Source organism: Pseudorca crassidens, chromosome 9, assembly GCF_039906515.1.
Source record: "Pseudorca crassidens isolate mPseCra1 chromosome 9, mPseCra1.hap1, whole genome shotgun sequence".
Classification (NCBI taxonomy): domain Eukaryota; kingdom Metazoa; phylum Chordata; class Mammalia; order Artiodactyla; family Delphinidae; genus Pseudorca; species Pseudorca crassidens.
In genome coordinates, this window is record NC_090304.1 from 84,879,766 (window position 1) to 84,898,436 (window position 18,671).

General features: G+C 35.3%; 1 pseudogene; it reads left to right on the plus strand.

Annotated features, from left to right (window-relative positions):
* The window catches only part of LOC137231166 (regulator of G-protein signaling 7-like), a 31,571-nt pseudogene extending 15,814 nt beyond the window's left edge, over positions 1–15,757 (plus strand).
* The last annotated feature ends 2,914 nt before the right edge of the window (positions 15,758–18,671 follow it).

The following is an 18,671-nucleotide window of genomic DNA, read 5'->3' on the forward strand; positions in this document are numbered from 1 at the left end:
TTTTTTTTAATTTCCCCTTGGTTCAGTGTTCCTCCATAATATGATTACTTTTAGGGTCAGAAGTTGTGTTAGTCATCCTAAGTACTTAACATAATACATTTTATGGAATACCTTTATAGGATAAATAAAATGATTTTAACACAAGATAAAGAATGAGTGATTTTATTATCAGATAGTCATAATGGAGGAAAGACACAGTATAAATAAACATTTTAAAAGAGTTCTATGTGCAGGTTGCTCTGGTAAATACGGGAACGCTACAACATAGAGTATCCAAGAAAGAAATAGACTTGGGGAATTACAGGTAAATAAGGGTGTAGACTGTTAAAGGAACTAGGAAAAGTGAGATAATGATAATAACTCACATTCACTGAGTGCCTGCCATGTGCCAGGCTCTGTACTAGGCACTTTATATTATCTAATTTAATTTAATCTGAACCTACAAGTTAGGTAATATAATACTCATTATTTTACCCATTTTACAGGTGAGAACACTGAAAGGTCAGAGGAGTTACTAATTTTCCCAGAATCATACAATTAGTTAAGGAGCTAGCACTAACCCCTAATTAATTTTGTTCCCAAATTCTTTCTTTCTACACTGATCACCTTGCTCTTCCAACGGTAGAAGACAGATAAATCTTTCCACTTGATGATAACCTCCTCTGGAGTCTGAGTCCATTTCCGTTAGTGTTTATTTGTAGAAGTTTATTTACATTTCAGCATAGTTATTTTTATAACCTGGTTTATAAAAATGGCATCACTGTTTTGTTTCACACAAGAGTCAAAAACGTTTTGCTTGACAGCTCTTCCTAATACCATTGGAAATCCCACTGGTTATTGAGGTTAATAAATTCTTGCAGGCAGTTTAGAGAATAATTATAGTAAACAGCTAACAGCTGCATAACATTTTACAGTGTTCCAAGGACACTCATTACTTTTTGTTTGTGTTTTTGTTGTTCTTTACAAACACAACTATCGTGGGAGGTGGTCAGGTAGATGTTACCATCATTTCACAGATAAGCAAACTGAGGACTAATGAGGTGAAGTCATTTCACCAATATTAATCAATTGTTGAGTGTTAGGGCCAGGCTTAGAAGCAATGTTTTCTGACTTTAAATTCATTACTTTATAGACTACTTACTCATTTTCTTCTCATTATACCCAACACTGGAGGGATAAAAATAACTGACATTTGTGTAATACCTTCACCTTGGCTTTTTGTCCAAGAAATCTCATTTCTTATCATTTACTTTATTTTCCTTGCCATCAGAGAATTTTCTTCGGGTCTTTCAAGGGTTGCTGTGTCCTTTCATGCCTTTAAATGTTATTCTTATTAAGTTGATTTCATTCTCTTTTGACAAAGTTCATGTAACGGTTGTTTTCTTTCCAACCATTAAATTATCAAGTATCTGTCTGCTATATAAACCTTAAGGGATAACAGGAAATAAGGGGAGAAACAAAGTAGGAGGATTGATCATCTACACCTTCAATCAAAATTCATAAATCAAGTGCCAAATGCCAACTGTATTACTTATTACCTCTTCTCCTTAATTTGTCTTTGGGCTACAGAAGTAAAAATTAGAGAATGTTAATGTTGAACTTCCAGGAACTCACCTAATCTAACCTCTTTTGGAGAAAAATTTTACCCTATCTCAATGAAGACAATTTACTGCAGAGCCTTAAAAGAATCAACATACAAGATATAATGACCACTTTGCTCTCCCACCCTGTCTCCTCCAGTTGTACTGATGCTAGTGCATTAGGCTTGTAAGGTCTCAAGCCTGAAATTACCAGAAATTTTGGAAACTGTGTGAGAGAATTTCAACAAAAGGCCTGAGTTGGCGCTGAAATCAGTTGATTTTTTGCAATCAAATCTGTATTTAACTCTATAAATCATTAGATACGTATTGATAAGAACAAAAGTAAATATAAATCCTATAACTTGTTTGGAGTGGTAAAAGTGAGAAAGATACAATATGCTTAGTTCTTTTAGAATGTTCTTTTTGTTTAAATCTAGGTAAACTATTTTTCTAAGCCCATTATGGAGTTCCTAGTTAATACACCTTATGCAGATTTTATACAAGCAGCAAAATGTGGTTTAAAAAAAGCCCAGACCTGGAAGCCTGACATGTTAATATTAGGTTTGAAACCCAGTCTTACACTTTTCTTGCTGTATGAATTTTTAGAAATCAAACTGCTGAACCTTAATTTCTTCATCTACAATTTCTCTAGCCAGAAATAGTTCTAATCAGTACTTGTGCAAAATAAATAAATAAATAAATAAATAAATAAATAAACAAGAAATACTTTAATTATGCTTTTGAAACATGCTTTATTTACTTAAATTACATCAGAAATATCTTCCAGGTCATTTCATATTCTACATGGTTATATTTATTGACTGCATGAAATTCTTCTGAATGGATATATCTATAATGCATTTTTCCATTCCTCTATTGGTGGACATTTATGTTGGTCCTTATTTATTTATTTCATTATTCATTGTCATTGTAGCTCAAAGTTCGGTAAACATTCTTCACGTTAAATATTGATTTTTTTCTCATACTCATAAAAAATTGAGTTGCTTGGTTAAATGGAATGCAAAATTATGAAAGAAGAGATGTCTATTATTTTTCTCTCTTTTATCTTTACTTTTGCCCTAATGCAAGAGATACACTAGAGAAAAAAATAACATCACAGAAGACAGAAATCAGAGTTCATATTCTTGATTTCCAAAACCACTTGTGTTACACATTAATAACGGGCCTCCTTATCAATTAGTCCTCAATCTCTGAAGAATTATAGTGTTTTCTGGGAGCCTTACACTTTTTTCAAGACGCTGTCAAAAACACTATGGATTATTTCTAGTCCCTAGTCAAATGATTTTTAACTTGGCTTTATTAAATGTGAAATCTAGCATGAAACTTCCTCTGCATACCCTAACAATCGCTGTGATTGTACACTGAGACTGCCCTCTCCACCCAGTATAACCCTATGAATAATACAGATTCCAGGTTTTGGAAATACAGCCTCACACCAGCTATGGAGCAATACTGCAAGAGTGCAATGCCGTGTCAAATCTATTCATGCAGACCCCTCAACTGTGCAGTTGAGCTGGACATTGGTTCTCCTTAGGATTGAAACATGACATTCCTGGTTGAGTGCTCTAGACTTTGCTGTATGGGCACATTAGTGTAGATAAGCTGTTGGAAAAGGATCCTAGAGCCCCTAAAAATAAAATTTATAAACTTGTCACTGGATTTGTTCACCATGAATAATATACCAATATAGAAAATTGACTGACCTGGTGATCTATGTTCCACTCATATGCTACATTTTTATCATTGTTTTTATATATTATGTTACTAGTGCCTAGATTATTCATTCATTCAACATATATTGAGTTTTGACTATATAACAGGTGTCAGGGAAGAAGAAATTTTCTTCTACCCTTCTAGGTTCTTCTGGCTGGTCTAAGAATTAAATTGACATAAGACAGATTAATAAGAGAAAAATCAAAAGTTTAATAATATGTATACATGGGAGAGTCCCAGGAAAACTAACTCGTCAAAATGTCTGAAACTTTTAACTTAAATATCTTCAGTTAAAGACAAAAGAGGATGTTCGGGGTAGTGGTTTGGGACCTCAAAGGAGAAGAAGGCAACTGACATGGAGATGGGAAAGCAAATGGTTGGTAGGACATGCAGAAACAATGGGACACAAAGAGGAATTATAACAGATTTTCCTAGGTTTCTCCCTATCTCCTTGCCTAGTTCATATTATAGTTATCTATGGTGATTACTCCCTTCCTGGAACAAGTTCTCTATCTACATTCTTTAGGCAGTCGGAGGAAGGTCAAAATTTCTTCCTGAGTGTTTTGGGCCTTAATTATTTTCAGTTTGAAATAATCCACATGCCAAAGAGACACTTTGGGGTGGTAAATCTTGCTCCCCTACACAGATTATGTGCTACTTCTTTGTGGTTAAAAAGGCATCCTGGGCTTCTCTGGTGGTGCAGTGGTTGAGAGTCCGCCTGCTGATGCAGGGGATGCGGTTTCGTGCTCCAGTCCGGAAAGATCCCACATGCCGCGGAGCAGCTGGGCCCGTGAGCCATGGCCGCTGAGCCTGCGCGTCTGGAGCCTGTGCTCCCCAGCGGGAGAGGCCACAACAGTGAGAGGCCCGCGTACCGCAAAAAAAAAAAAGACATCCTGTTCTTACTTTCGCTTCCCTTGATATCAATTTCTACCACAATGAAGTCAGAAAGGGCATTCTCTAGATTGTATTTATACTAATGAAGTTACACTATAGTTAGACCTCCATGGAGTTAATGAAATCCTCGATTCACATAAACATCCCTCATAATGAAGCAGATCATCTGCTTCACATAAACATCCATCATGATATAAAAGCCGTTTAGAAACTGTGAGAGGGAAGAAGGTTTTGATTTTATATTTGTGCACCTGTGAATTTACCCTGAGAACTTCGTGCATATTCTTTTCTGACTGAGTGCTATAGTTATTGCTTGAGGTTATAGGTATATTCATATAGAAAACTATGTTAGAAAACTTCTAGAGCACCCTAAGTAAATATAATTTATAAACTTGGCATTGGCTTTCCCTACCATAGATATTAAACACATAAAGTAAGTCTGGTCAAGAATGAAGTACATTTTCCTCTTTCTTCTCTAGTGGACCTGAAACTCATCTCATTTATCATTTTGTAGTTGACATATATGGTTATCCATCTTCTTTTATTGAAACTGCTTTGTGATGATAACTTGCCTGAGAAAGCAGTTTTAGGTTCCCTGCAGCATGATGTAAATTGATTGGTGTGAAATGTATCAAACTATATAAGCTGTTTAGTTTGGCCAATATATCTTTATTTTCCCCTAGTGGCATCATTAGTTCTTAAGTTGTCACTCAAGTTCTATAAACTATAAATCGTACAGTCGTTTTTGGCCAAAGAGCATCCAGTACAACTCTGGAGGCTCCTAAGGAATGTTTTGAGGCTGCTGAGTTGACAACCCCCAGTGGTAACCTTCCCCCTTCGCTGCTATATATGCCAGAGGAAGAAGTTTCAATAGTATTTCCCAAAGCACTGCTCTGATGTACCCAAGTTAAGAATACATAAATAATAAAAAATAATAGGAAGCTAGTAGGTAATAATAAGTTAATAATAGTAGTAATGACAAATATAAATAATAATAATAAATAAGAAGAAATAATAGTCACTAACATGTATACCTTAGTCGGTTAACTGTTCAATGAACAGAACTAGTTTCCTACCAGCTTCCCATTAGCTTACTTCATGTACATCATGAAAGTTTTCCTTAAAGCAACACAGTAGGCAGGAAGAAGAGCTTAAGCAAGAGATCTGCATATTAAATAGTTGGGGTAAGCAGCCCTGAAGGAGGGAGAGAATAAAGGTAGAACCAGAAAGAGGGCCTAAGGACTTGACAAATTGTGTTCCAGGCAAGACTGCCATGGAGATTTCCAGTTAGAGGAATATAGTACAGAATAAGGTAATCAAAAAGATAGCTCATAATCTGGATCCAAACAATGGGTCATTTTATATATGCAGAAGATGAAGGTGGAAGGCAAGTTAAGAGAACCTAAAGAGGACATGATAGAATCAGTAGCTACTATATTAATTCATATTTGATGATAATGCCAAGAACTTGGACAATGAGAGAGAGGAAGTAAAGGAGGAAGAGTACAACTTTTAGCACCAGTATATTTACATACAGGCTACAGTATATTTGAGCTAAGTTTACTGGAAGAGTTGATAGTAGAACAATAAACTTCAGACTGTCTCAATTAGGAATTGAAAGTTATATAATAGTTAATAAATTATTTTACATTATCACTTCTATTTTATTTGACAGTATATGAAATGGAAGTTTTACTTAACTATGACAAAAAATTGTAGCTGAGTAAAGCAAGAAGATGCGGAATATTTGTGTATGCTTATGTACATTACCATATTTGTCAAGTACTTGAAGACAGTCAACTATCAATCTCAGTCTTGATCTCAATTACCTCCCTGAGTTAAATAGAATTTAATAGTATTATATACAGTTAAATAGAATTTCATCAATAGCCTGAGGACAATACGTTTGCATATTCTTTTTATAAATGTGTTTTACATAGCTAGGAAAAATATAAATGGAACTTAAATTGATAAAGATTGGGATTATGTCTAAATTTAATTGCCACTACAAATACATTCATATGTTTAATTATATCTAGATATGAAATCACTTACTAAGCAGCCCCATATCATCATCTAGCCATCTCATTTGCTGTTATCCATTCTAAAGCCACGTGTCCCATTGTATGTGTTCATTAGCATTCCTTTATGAAACATTTTTCAGAAAAGAAAGCCGTTTTTATATTTATGACCAGCCATGGGTGTGAATTTTACTTTTCCATAATTTATGCTAGTACTTGGAGGCAATAACTCTAAAATGAGTGATTTAAAATAGCTAGACAATAGACATCTTTATCTAAATTGCATACATGTTTATAGACTTAGATATATTTTGTTTATAAACAAACACCCTGCTGTGTTTTCTTGTTTGGCAGGTACCATAAGCCAAGCCCAGACTGGGCAAAATCCCATATCCTCTGCATTGTGCATCACATTTTGATTACTGTTTTTGTCACTGTTGTTTTCTGACGTCCAGAAGTTAGCATTATTAAAATAAGCTTGTGGTCATTATTGGAAGTTTAAAACACCATTTCTAAATTGCACTATTATTTCTGGAGAATAAAAAATCAGCCGTCATTTTTTTGGTTCATCAATTCATTCCAATTTGCTTATTTTGGTGTTAAAGATTTTTCTTTCTCTTTCGTCAGCAATAGAAAAATTACTCGATGGACATGGCTGATGTAAACAGGGATAGCAAGCACCCATTATCAAAACTGTTCACTTGAAATATACATATTAATATCTAGGAGGAACATACTTCCAACACCAGAAAGAAAAGACTATTGGGAAGTCTTTATCTCTTCTAATTCTAAAAGTCTTCAAAGGACTTTTGGGAGACATTGAAAATGAATTTTTGGAGTCTCAAAATTGAAAAGGGATTTAGAGGCATCAATTTCCCCAGGTCCAATCCCCAGCCATTGCATGAATCTCCTCTGTAGACTCAATGACAAGTATGCATCCAGTATTTGCTGGCTTATAAGTTCCAGAGACGTGGTACTTTTAGAACGCAGGGGTAGTCCATTCCATTTTAAAAAATTTCATTCCTTGTTATTAGAATAATCTACTTTTTGGTAACTTCGAAGTATTTATCCTAGTTCTGTCTCCTGGAGCTAGGCAGAATAATACAAACATTCCAGTAGATCTAGACATCTGTTGAATTACCTGAAGGTGTAATTATATTTCCTCTCAAGTTTTGTTTTTATTTCCATTAGTTAAAATCTAGTTTACCGTTTTTCTGTATGGTTCAACTATCCATATCCTATATCTCAAAATAAGCAGGGGCTTGGAAAATGCCGATTCCTTGACCTTATCCCAGGTAAACTGTTAGAATCTCTCTCTCTCTCTCTCTCTCACTGTTTACAAGCGCTTCAGAATTAAGTTTAAGAACCATGATCTAGGTAGCAGCCAGACTTCTCCTTACCAAAGATCAGTGGTTCTCACTTCCCTTAAGCTGCATCAGTCATTTGGAGAACTTCTCATAACACAGATAGCTAGACCTCACCTCTCAGAAAGGCTAATTAAGTAGTTTTCTGGTAAGATCCAAGAATTTTAATTTTTTAAATAATTCTCAAGTGATACGGATACTACCCGTTTGGAGACCACATTTTGAAAACCACTGCCCTAGCCTAACAGATTCCCTCCACTCTCCCCACTGATAGGTGCCAAGGGCACACCTAGTGTCACATCTGAGAGGCTACTCTCCAGTTGTGCTCACACATTTTTGCAAGCAGCATTTGAATTACATGGATGAGTCAAGTGTGTTTGTTCCCATAGCTGTTTACCATAATTGAACTTATAGTAATTACATAATTTATGTAAATGTCATAAGCTGCTGAAATTTGAGTATGAAAAGAAAAAGATATTTCTATGAAAACTAAGCTGAACACTTAACAAGACTTAATAAACTTGCTTTAAAATTGCCATCAATTTTAATCTGAGTGAGCCTTGCGTTGGGAAAGTGGGCTTCTAATGTTTTCTCATTCAATAATCTCATGTTCTTTCACCACCTTAATTGCTCACCTCCTATATCCACTCGAGTTAATCAGTAGTCCTCCAAAACTGATAACTGAACACAATACTTGAGAAGTAACCGAACCAGCATAGATTGGAAATATCATCTGCCCAACAGGAAAGAAAGAACATATATAACTTTTACAATCCAGTCTGAGCATTGTATCAGCTTCCCCACCCCAGCTCCCAGTCACAGCAACCATATCAAATTGTAGGGTCATTTGGGGCTTAAAATTTTTTTTTAATCGAGAATTTTTTTCTTGTGAGCTCAGATTATGTCTCCCCAATCTTCTCTTTTACTGCTAGATTGGTTTATTGTTTGTTTATTAATTTTCATGTAAGTTTGGTTCTTTATCCTTCTTTCCATTAAGTTTTATCTTGTAAGTTATAGCCTTACATAATTTTTTGGAGTATCTCTTTGTTACCCTGTCTTTTAACTAAGATTAGCAAATTGGCATCATGCATTCATTTTAGCAGAATTCCATCAGTTTAATCACGCAAATTATTGATTAAAATGCCATAAAGTACAGAGAGGAAGACAGAGTTCCACTACTCCAAAAATTAGCACACCTTGAAGGTAGTTGTTTATTTAGTTATGAACCTCACTTTTTTCTGTGTCATCCACAGAGATACCATGAAAAACTGCTAAATGCCTTACTTAGTCCAAGAACCTTTGTTTAAAGCAACTTCCTGTCCTCAAGTCTGGTAAACTCTTTTTAAAAATGAGTAAACGAGCGTGTACATGACAAAGATCTAATATGGTTTATATGGGGAGTTCTTATCAAAAAAATAATCAGAAGAGCAGTACATCATTAGAAAAATGAGCAAAGGTCTTCAACAGTTTTATTTTTTTTCGGTATGCGGTCCTCTCACTGTTGTGGCCTCTCCCGCTGCGGAGCACAGGCTCCGGACGCGCAGGCTCAGTGGCCATGACTCATGGGCCCAGCCGCTCCACGGCATGTGGGATCTTCCCGGACCGGGGCACGTACCCGCGTCCCCTGTATCGGCAGGTGGACTCTCAACCACTGCGCCACCAGGGAAACCCTATATAAACTGTACTTGTGTACATTTATAGGTGTGTAGGACTAAAATAACATTTCAGAAACAATACATTCCCTTATTATGTGCAACGCACCCTGATGTATTTTGATCTATTCTATGCTATGTAATTATTTCCTTAATGTTGGTAGCATCTTTCTAAATTGATTTGCTTTCCCACTAATGTCATGAATTTCAACAAAACATTGTTTTAGAAGAAATATATTTTACATGGGTAATTGATCAAAATAGGATCATTTAAATAAGCATATTACTCATAAAAAGCCATAATACTATGCACAGTATAATATCAGTTTTGTAAAAAAAAATAAAAAACATTTTTGTATAAAACGTAAAATGATATATTAGCATGTAAGAACTGTATTTTGGGTAAAGTTATTTCTCTTTATATTTTTTCTATGTTTTCCTCATTTTCTCTAATGGATATACACTTTTTATTTCAGGAAACTATTCTTAACTAAGGAAATGTAAGTATTTGGCTTTACTTTTTCTATCTCAAACCGCACAGGGAGCTAGTAATAAGTTCTTACATATAAATGTATTCATAAACCATCTCTTTTAAGTACATAATAACAGAATTTTTTCCAGCGTTCAACATTAAATATACCAGCCTCCAAACTAGCTACAGAATCCCCGTCCTTTCTTTCTTAAATCTCAATAATTGAGCTTTCTTTGTCTTGAAACTCACACTTTTCAGTTTTGCTAAAATTATTCACAGTGATTCAGTACACCCACCTGCAAATTAACCTAGGAGGCTTGGTTTCATTTAAAGCAAGGAAGGTCTTTCCAAACCCCTAGCCTAGTTCATTTCCTTCTTAACGCATTCCTGGTTAGTTTCATTGATATGAACAACCAGGGCAAAATAAGAGTTGAAAAGACCCAAATTCCTTCACTTAATTATTTAATACGGTGTGACCAAGTGCTCCCATTTCTCATCCTACCTTGCCTCACCTCCCCCAAGATAAAAGTTACTTGTCCCAATACATTTGAATCTCATTACCCTGGTTTCTAGAAGCTTATTCTTAAAATGTGATTTCCAGCCAAGGAACTCAGCTCATGCAAAGCAAGCACATATTTGGGGACTTCTATAATATTAATATTGTTTAACAGGTATCAATTGCTTCACCAAGCCAGGTAACTTAGAGAATTGTACAAAATAGCATGTATAAAAAATGTACAAGTATTGGCAAAGAGTCCAGAGAGGGAAACTGCAGAAGAACTTAAGGGGCAATTAGAAGACTTCAGCCAAAGCCTAAGAGTTTAACTGAAGAGTGAGTAGAACCCGAGCTGAGAGAGTAACAGGTGCAAAAGTCGGCCAAAGAACCATTCTGTGAAGTGAGAGTGGGTAGTTTGAAAGGCCAGGGAAACCAGGTTATGAAAGATTTTGAAACCCAGGCAAAGACATTTATATTTTTTAAGTGAAACCAGGGCAATTTTCAGTATGAGAGTAAAAGACTAAACAGATAACATCCTTTAGTTCAACCTGTTTTAAGAGCATACATGTCCTGTCTCTAGTCCAACAGCATCTCATTACCACCAAACTGTCAACTCTTTTTATAACACAGCTGTGGGGCTGAGCACAGGTTAGACAACTGACTTTCTACACCAGTAGAAAGTCAATAAGATTTGCCCTCTCTTGGTCTCAGCCTCTCACTTTGGCCTCTGGAGCCTACATGGCATTCTAGAATACACTTCTAAGTCTACAGCAACATATGGGAAAGACAAGTAGGAATTATAAGAGTTAAGATGTTAACATCTTTTTTAATCCAAAATATGCTGATAATTTCCTATTCTTCTCTTTAAACTCTTTCATGCCTATCTTCTAAAAATCCATCCCTTCATTTATCGTTGGTTTGTTTAGTGTCCTGTAGACTCAGAAAGACTGCTGTATGTTTTTATGACAGTAATAAAACAGTTGATCACTCAAGCAAATATAGCTTCTCTCTACTTCCTTTATGGATTAGTGTCTGCAGGAAAGGAGTGTGGAAATTTGCTTCCATCTCAAGGCTATCAGACTGGAGCTAAGAGCCTGACTTTTATGTCCATTTCTACTGGCTCACAGCTCTTTGTCAACTTTATGTTATCACTTTAAGTCCAAGAAAGATGTTAAAAATCAGGTGAAATTCATAACTTTTGATAGTTAACTTGAGAAGGTGAAGAACCAGCAATAGGTAGTTTTGTTTGGGGGAGTTTTTTTTCCTAATTATAACAAAATCTCTATGCAACATTTAAGATAGGAAGGAATTGGTTTGGTGGAGATGAAATTTTATTGAGACACTAGAAAACTTCTTTGTTTATGTGGTAGCTGTATTGTAGATTAGCCAGAGGCTCTGTCTTAAGTGCCAGTTAAAGTAGGTTAATTTTGTCCTGAAATTGATCATGTGCTTCTTTTTCTAGCATACTGTCCATTAACTAGATATTACAAAATCTCATAGGATCTTGAGTTTTTGTGTGTGTGTGTGTGGTACGCGGGCCTCTCACTGTTGTGGCCTCTCCCGTTGCGGAGCACAGGCTCCGGACGCGCAGGCCCAGCAGCCATGGCTCACGGGCCCAGCCGCTCCGCGGCATGTGGGATCTTCCCGGACCGGGGCACGAACCCACGTCCCCTGCATCGGCAGGCAGACTCTCAACCACTGCGCCACGAGGGAAGCCCAGATCTTGAGTTTTTATTTTGTTTTGTTTTGAGTTTCTGTCTTTGTCTTTCTCCATGGATTTCCATTTACAATATAATCTATTTCCTTTATTTTTAAAAAATTTTTATTTTATATTGGAGTATAGATGATTAACAATGTTCTGTTAGTCTCAGGTGTACGGCAAAGTGATTCAGTTATACCTTATATGTATCTATTCTTTTTCAAATTCTTTTCCTTTAAAAAAAAGAAAGGGTATGACTCATATAACACAATTGTAGTCATTTGGTTAAAAATAATTATTATTCTATGGAATTCAGTTGTAAGCAATTTGGTAGAAGTTGCTATTGGTAAGGGATTTTTAGCCCTTTTAGTTTCTAGAATAAGATTTTAGAACTTAACTATGAAAATTTCCAAAAAAAACCCAGAAAATTTCCCAGAATCTTCAACTTAGAAAAATTATGAAAAGATAATTAGCATAATTATCTTTTAAGGTGATTTCATACAGCCTCCAAGGAACCTCACTGAAAAGGATTGTTACAAAATATCTGATGTGCAATTATATTCTTTCCTACCCTCAAGAAAGGATTAGTGTTCTTTTTAAGATTTTCCAGTAGAGTGAGCAACTGGTATTTCTTTGTGCACTAGAGAGCACCTATGTATTTTTCTTTCTAGTATGTGAAAAAGGCAAGATTTGCACGGGGCTTACAGATAGAGCCAAGTAATCTAGGTCTTCAAATCTAGATGACTCACTTCGGTGTCCATGCTATTTACTTTGACCCCTGAGTGGGACACTTAAGTTCTTTTTACTATTAGTTACACCCAAATTTGCCTTTTAATTGTCTCAATACACAGAACAAATACCCTTATTACGTATTTGGTGAGTCCATATCTCACAAGTGTTTCATTGTGTGGCTATGTTAACATGTATACATGTGTTCTCCCATTTCTTTTTTTTTTCATTTTAACATCTTTATTGGATTATAATTGCATCTCCCATTTCTGTTCATCAGTTTTCCTATTATCACAAACCCGAGGTTTACTGTAGACCTCATTCCATGAATGAGTGTTTTAAAATTATCTCCTAGGACAACAGCTTATCAAGCTAAACTTTTACCTCCCCCGCTTTTAATGAAGCCCATACCAGGACAAATACTAATAGCTTCAAGGATATTTGGGGGGGAAAAGTAGAAAGAGAACAATGTTACTATTTGTTACATTTACAAAGATGACACAGTTTCCACCCATCCAAATGAAAAATGACTCTGAGTTGCAAATGGCTTCCTATTTCAATGTAACTATGCTATTCATCTTCTCAATAGTTTGAGCCATATTACATTAATCTGTAGTTTTAAAATAATTAGTTTTATATTAACATCTTTATCCTCCTCCTCAACTGTATAAGAATTCACTCTTATGCTTCAACCAGTATATGGTTCTCTCCATCTCACAAATGGCATTAGAAACAGTAAGCACTTTTTAAAAATACGTTAGCCTCAGAATGAATATATATGCACACATGTTAATAACATAAAACAGTAGTAAATATATGAAATAATATAGTTTTCAAGTATAGAAAAGTAGTTTTTCTATTCCAACATTATTTGATTAACCTATTGCTCAGGATTGGAGTGTTAAAAATTAGTATAATTTCAGCTTCCAATGCATGAGAAATTTTCTGCTCTTCTCAGAGTCAGAATTGTGATTTTGGGTCAGTGTCCTAATAAGAAATAATAATAATAATAATATAATAAGGTAATAGGTAACATAAACTGAGTAGACAGAATGTTCTGAGAACAGTTTTAAGTAATTTACTTGTATTATTCTTCACAACAAGCTTTAAAAACAGGTACTACTATTATCCCCATTGTATGAATGAGGAAACAAGCACAGAAGTTGTGGCAAGAAGAAACAAAGCATATTTTGTTTATAAGGCCAATGTAAAGTAGGGTGTCCTGTTAAATATCTGCGTTTTCTTTCATATTTTTCTTCCCATAGAGTGATTAGAGCATAGCTAAGTGGGAAAGATCTTTGCTAAACTTTGGATCTTTTACTATCAGTTGTTAAAAACTAAGTTTTGAACCCTTTCTCCGATTAAAAGAGAATGATGCTTCGTTTTCATCAATGCTGTTCAAGTATACAAAAAGGCCTTGTCAGTTACTGTACAGTACGTAAAGAAAGCTTGATTTTGGAATTATTAACAATTTCTTAAATATATCATTCTTTTCCCAAAATATGGTCATGAATGCTGATTCCGCTCCCCAAACCACACCACCCATTTATCAAACTCTGAGCCACATTAGGTGGTCAATCAAGACTATTGCTATGACTAAGTTATTACTATTATATTTCTTAAAAAATATTTTGATTTTTCCATTATTATTTTATCCTCTGAGAAGTACAAATTCCATATATTTTTATACTAGAACATACAATGAGGGATAAAACAGAAATAACCAATTAATGATCTGCTATTCTGATCAGAAGTTTAAAATTTCTTACCTCTCTAGAGTATTTGTAATTTACAGTTTTGATTATCAAGGTTTTCAGAAAATGAATATGTATAGTAGGTATTAACATAAAATGTAGAATCAGAATATATGGGATTTTTCTGGGATTGGGGTTGGAAGAAATCAAGTGGAAAAGTAAGGTGTCTACAGTTTGAAGTACAGAACAAATAGACTATATTGGCACTGGTTGTTTGTTTTTCCATTACCATATAGGTTAGGGGATAGACTCAATCTTGAGTTTCCAGCAATCTCACCCTCAAAAATCGTTTTATTTAATTAAATCGTACCCTCTGCATACCTAGATATTTATAAATGCAACACTAATTTCAGCAGTGGAACAGGAATGCATTCACATTGCAGAGCAGCTTCCTAAGGTTTGTTGTTACATGTTTATAACCAGTTGCAAACCTAGGTGTTGCATCATCGCTAAGCCTCAGTGGAACATTTTGGACATGTTTTATGATTTGCTGATTTGTGCTGTGAACCCATCAGTCTGTTTGCAGTGGGGAGGAAGTAGGTGGGAGGGGTGGGAGGATGGAAGAAGGGAGGATCATTTTGTTTGATGTGTTGGTGGAGGGAAGGAGGGAACTTGGTCATGAAGTTTGAAATAAGATGCACCTAAAGAGTTCCATTTTGACCCTTGCACAAAATCAGCTGCAATAAATAGATGCTACTCATAAGCAGGTTTTCAGTGATCATATTTTTCTTTTTATATTTTTTTCTCAGGGGAAATCTCTCACGTCAAAGAAGTTAACAAGCCTTGTTCAGTCTTATTAAAAGGATCATCTTGTAGCATGAAAGTGAACTGGAGTCATTGCGTATACTTTGTAGTTCTTTGTTGTTAACCTGCAGCAGAGGACATTAGACCAAGATGTTGCATGAGCAAAGGACCTGAATTGTTCTTTTTTTGTGTACATTAAGGCACTGCCATCTCCAAGGGACTCTACCATCTCGATGCCTCCATTTCAAAATGTCTGCTGACTTCCTCCTTGTATTAAGTTGGATCTGTGTCTTTTCCTTTTTTAACGATTCAAGTGAAGTAAATCTTTTTCTCCCCTTTCTCTCTGTCTTAAAGCTTCTTCTAGACACACAGTTCACTAAAAATTCAGTCACAAACTGGAAGAATTGTAAAAGGAAAAAAAGCATATATCAATAAGTATACATACAGCTTCACATTTATTAAATAAATTAGCACAGAAAGTTTCATTTCACCAATATATCACAGTCAGAAACAAGCTTGTGTCTTTGTCTGTTGTCTGTATATTCTTGGTTAATGTTTCTCGCATTTATTTTTATACCATATTTAAATGAAACACTTTTTACTCCAAATGTATTCAAGTTGATCCCTTCTCTGTAAATTTTTGAATGTTTATATTGTTTTATCTTTCATTAAAAGATGCATAATCTCGTTGCTTTTGTAACTTTTGACTTCTGTGCTAATTGAAAATAAAAATGCTGAGAAAGCATCAACAAATGTAGTCACAAGGTAAGCTCTCACCCTGGAAGTTTATTTCAGGGCTTCAAGACAAGCTTGGATGGTGCAGCAGCCAGGAGCAGACTGAAAGTGATTCATCTGGGAGTTCACCCAAGATCAGGTAGATGCTTTTGCTCCCCTGGAAAACAATACAGATTGGCCTTCCACATTTTCAGAGCTATTTATGAGGTCTTTCTAATTATGAATATGCATCTCTATGTTTTACAAATGCATATTTTATTAGAATTATGTTTTAGTGTGACTTTTCAATTCAGGAACAGATTCTTTTCTTTAAGTATAATTCTAAAATGCCTAAATCAGTGGCTCTTAACTCTGGTGGTTACAAATTCCTTTGAGAACATGATGGTAATTACTAACATTTAGTGAGTGCTTACTGAGTACCTACCACTGTATTATGGGCTTCATATGCCCATAAAATCCTCACATTTAATCCACACAGCAAGCCTGTAAGATTATTTCTGCAATTTTGAGAATATTGAAGCAGAGAAAGGTTAAGTAACTTGTTCAGAGTCACACAGCCTAGTGGTGGGTTGGAATACAAATCCAGATGATGGACTCTAGAGCCCACTGTACTACGCTGATCCACTATACCACACAAATTCTTTTGGTAAAAGTTAAGTGAAAATCCATACACACTCTCACATAGGAAATATTTGCCCTGAATTTTAAGACATTCATAGAATACCCTCTGAAATTCATCCAAGGACCCCAGATAAGAAACCTGACTGCCTTTAAGGGTTGGATCAGTGACACAGAAGGTCACCCAGCCAAGAGACAGGCCTAATCTGTTTGCTTTTGCATCCACCAAAGGATTGCAGAATCTGGTTATTTAAAAAAGAAAAAGAGATCGAATTATTAATGGCTATTAATTACTGAGTTAATTTTTAATTCCAAAAAAGTTTACCAATATTGATGCAAAATCAATAGTGGAGTTTGTTGGCTACTTTATAAACTGCCGCAAGTTGGAGGAGACTTATATATAAGCTATAATCTGAACACTGTGAATAAGTTAAGAAAAATTTAATTATATGCCCATATGGCTTTTTAAGAACAATACATAAAATGCAAATAAACCTAAGTTTATAGATGTTCTCCCTTAACACTTAGGACAGCTTTGAGCACTGAAACTAAATTGAAACCCTATCTAAAGGAAACACTGTTTGATAGAAAACAGTAACCCTTTTAGAAGAACATGATGCATAAACAATAAGCCTTGCACAAATATGATTGGTCATTTTGGAGACTATTTTTCAAAAACCATTCTTACTAATTCCAAATCATAGAATTGGATTTATACAGAAATGAAAGGCATATGAATGACAATAGAGGGCAAAGAAGTGAAACCCTCAGGCAAGTATCCTTAAGTCAGGAGCTCCCAGTAAAATTGTGAGTCAGTTTCTAGGTTCAAGAACATAAAAGTTTTAAGTGGCCTAATGACTCATTTTAATGTCGTTTAGACAAGACTCAGGATACAAAACAGTGGTATTTCAGGAAAAGCACTTGGAAAAGTTATGGAATTCCTTGCACCTAACTCAAATAAGCATGGGGCAACTGTCTCCCACCCCACCTAGGGACAATTTTATCTATAAGGCATAGAATAAAAATCTCTCTAGTTTCTAATGAATAAAATGGTTTCTAAGAAGTCTTTTTCTACCTTAAAGCAATTTAAAAAGTTATTCACCAAAGCAGTGACCCAGAGTTCCTACACTTACACTGCAAAGCTATGTAATATAGCCTCTAAATTGCATAAACTGCTTTCCTTTGCCATGTATGTTACAGCAATGTTTTTGGTGGATCTCCAAAGGAATTTCTGCTTGAATCAGAGTAATAGAAAGGTAGTCAGCAACCTTTAAGCCGTCTCCTGTCAGATGCCAGGAAAATAAATGAAGGCAGAAACCTTCCCTCTTCATTATAGCAAGTGTGTGAGTTGATCTTGCGACTTAGGAGTAAAGTTCTCAATTCTCTTTGTAGATATACGATGGTTTATTAATAATTTTGGTCTATGGGGAAAGGCAACTCTTGGCTACTAGCATGAATTTAGTCCAGCTACATGTACTGATCATCTCACATATGATTTTTGTGTTCTTAGATACATACTTGAAAGAGCACATTGAAATATTCCATGGTTTTACTATTCCCCGTGACTATCTCGCCTAGCTGGACAGGAGACCAAAGCCAAGTGCTGAATCAAGATACCAGAGACCAAGGGAAAGGTATAGAGAACAGTCAGGTGTAATGGTGGGTTGAGAACCAACCAGATAAAGTCAATGAAGAATTAGGACCAAATGGGTGACCAAAAACTGAAATTGGTAAGTCAAGGAGACTATGTCTTGAAGAAGTGGATTCTGGAAATTATAGCTCTGCAATATAGAAGTGGGACTTTTCAGAGAGCATCAATGGCCTCACCTGTGTATAGGAAAGAAACTTTTGCGGGAACCCAGCCAGTATGAGCTACAGGTGGTTGATGGTTATTATAATGTAACAGAGATTAAATTACCTATCTTTCCCAGTTCAGGGTATTCAAAGGAATCTTTGGCCCCAAAGTACAAGAATAAAAACTTCTCCCTCTCTCACACTCTAAATTTCCAGAGGTCTCCTGGGATAACAAAGGGAAATGGGTATTTGGTAACTAAAATATTCAGTTTTGTTATTATTATTTTATAGAAAATACACACTTAGTTAACTAATTTTTAATAATTTCTTTGCTTACCATTAATTCTTTTTTGCATATATTCTTCACACTTCTTTTTTTTTTCTC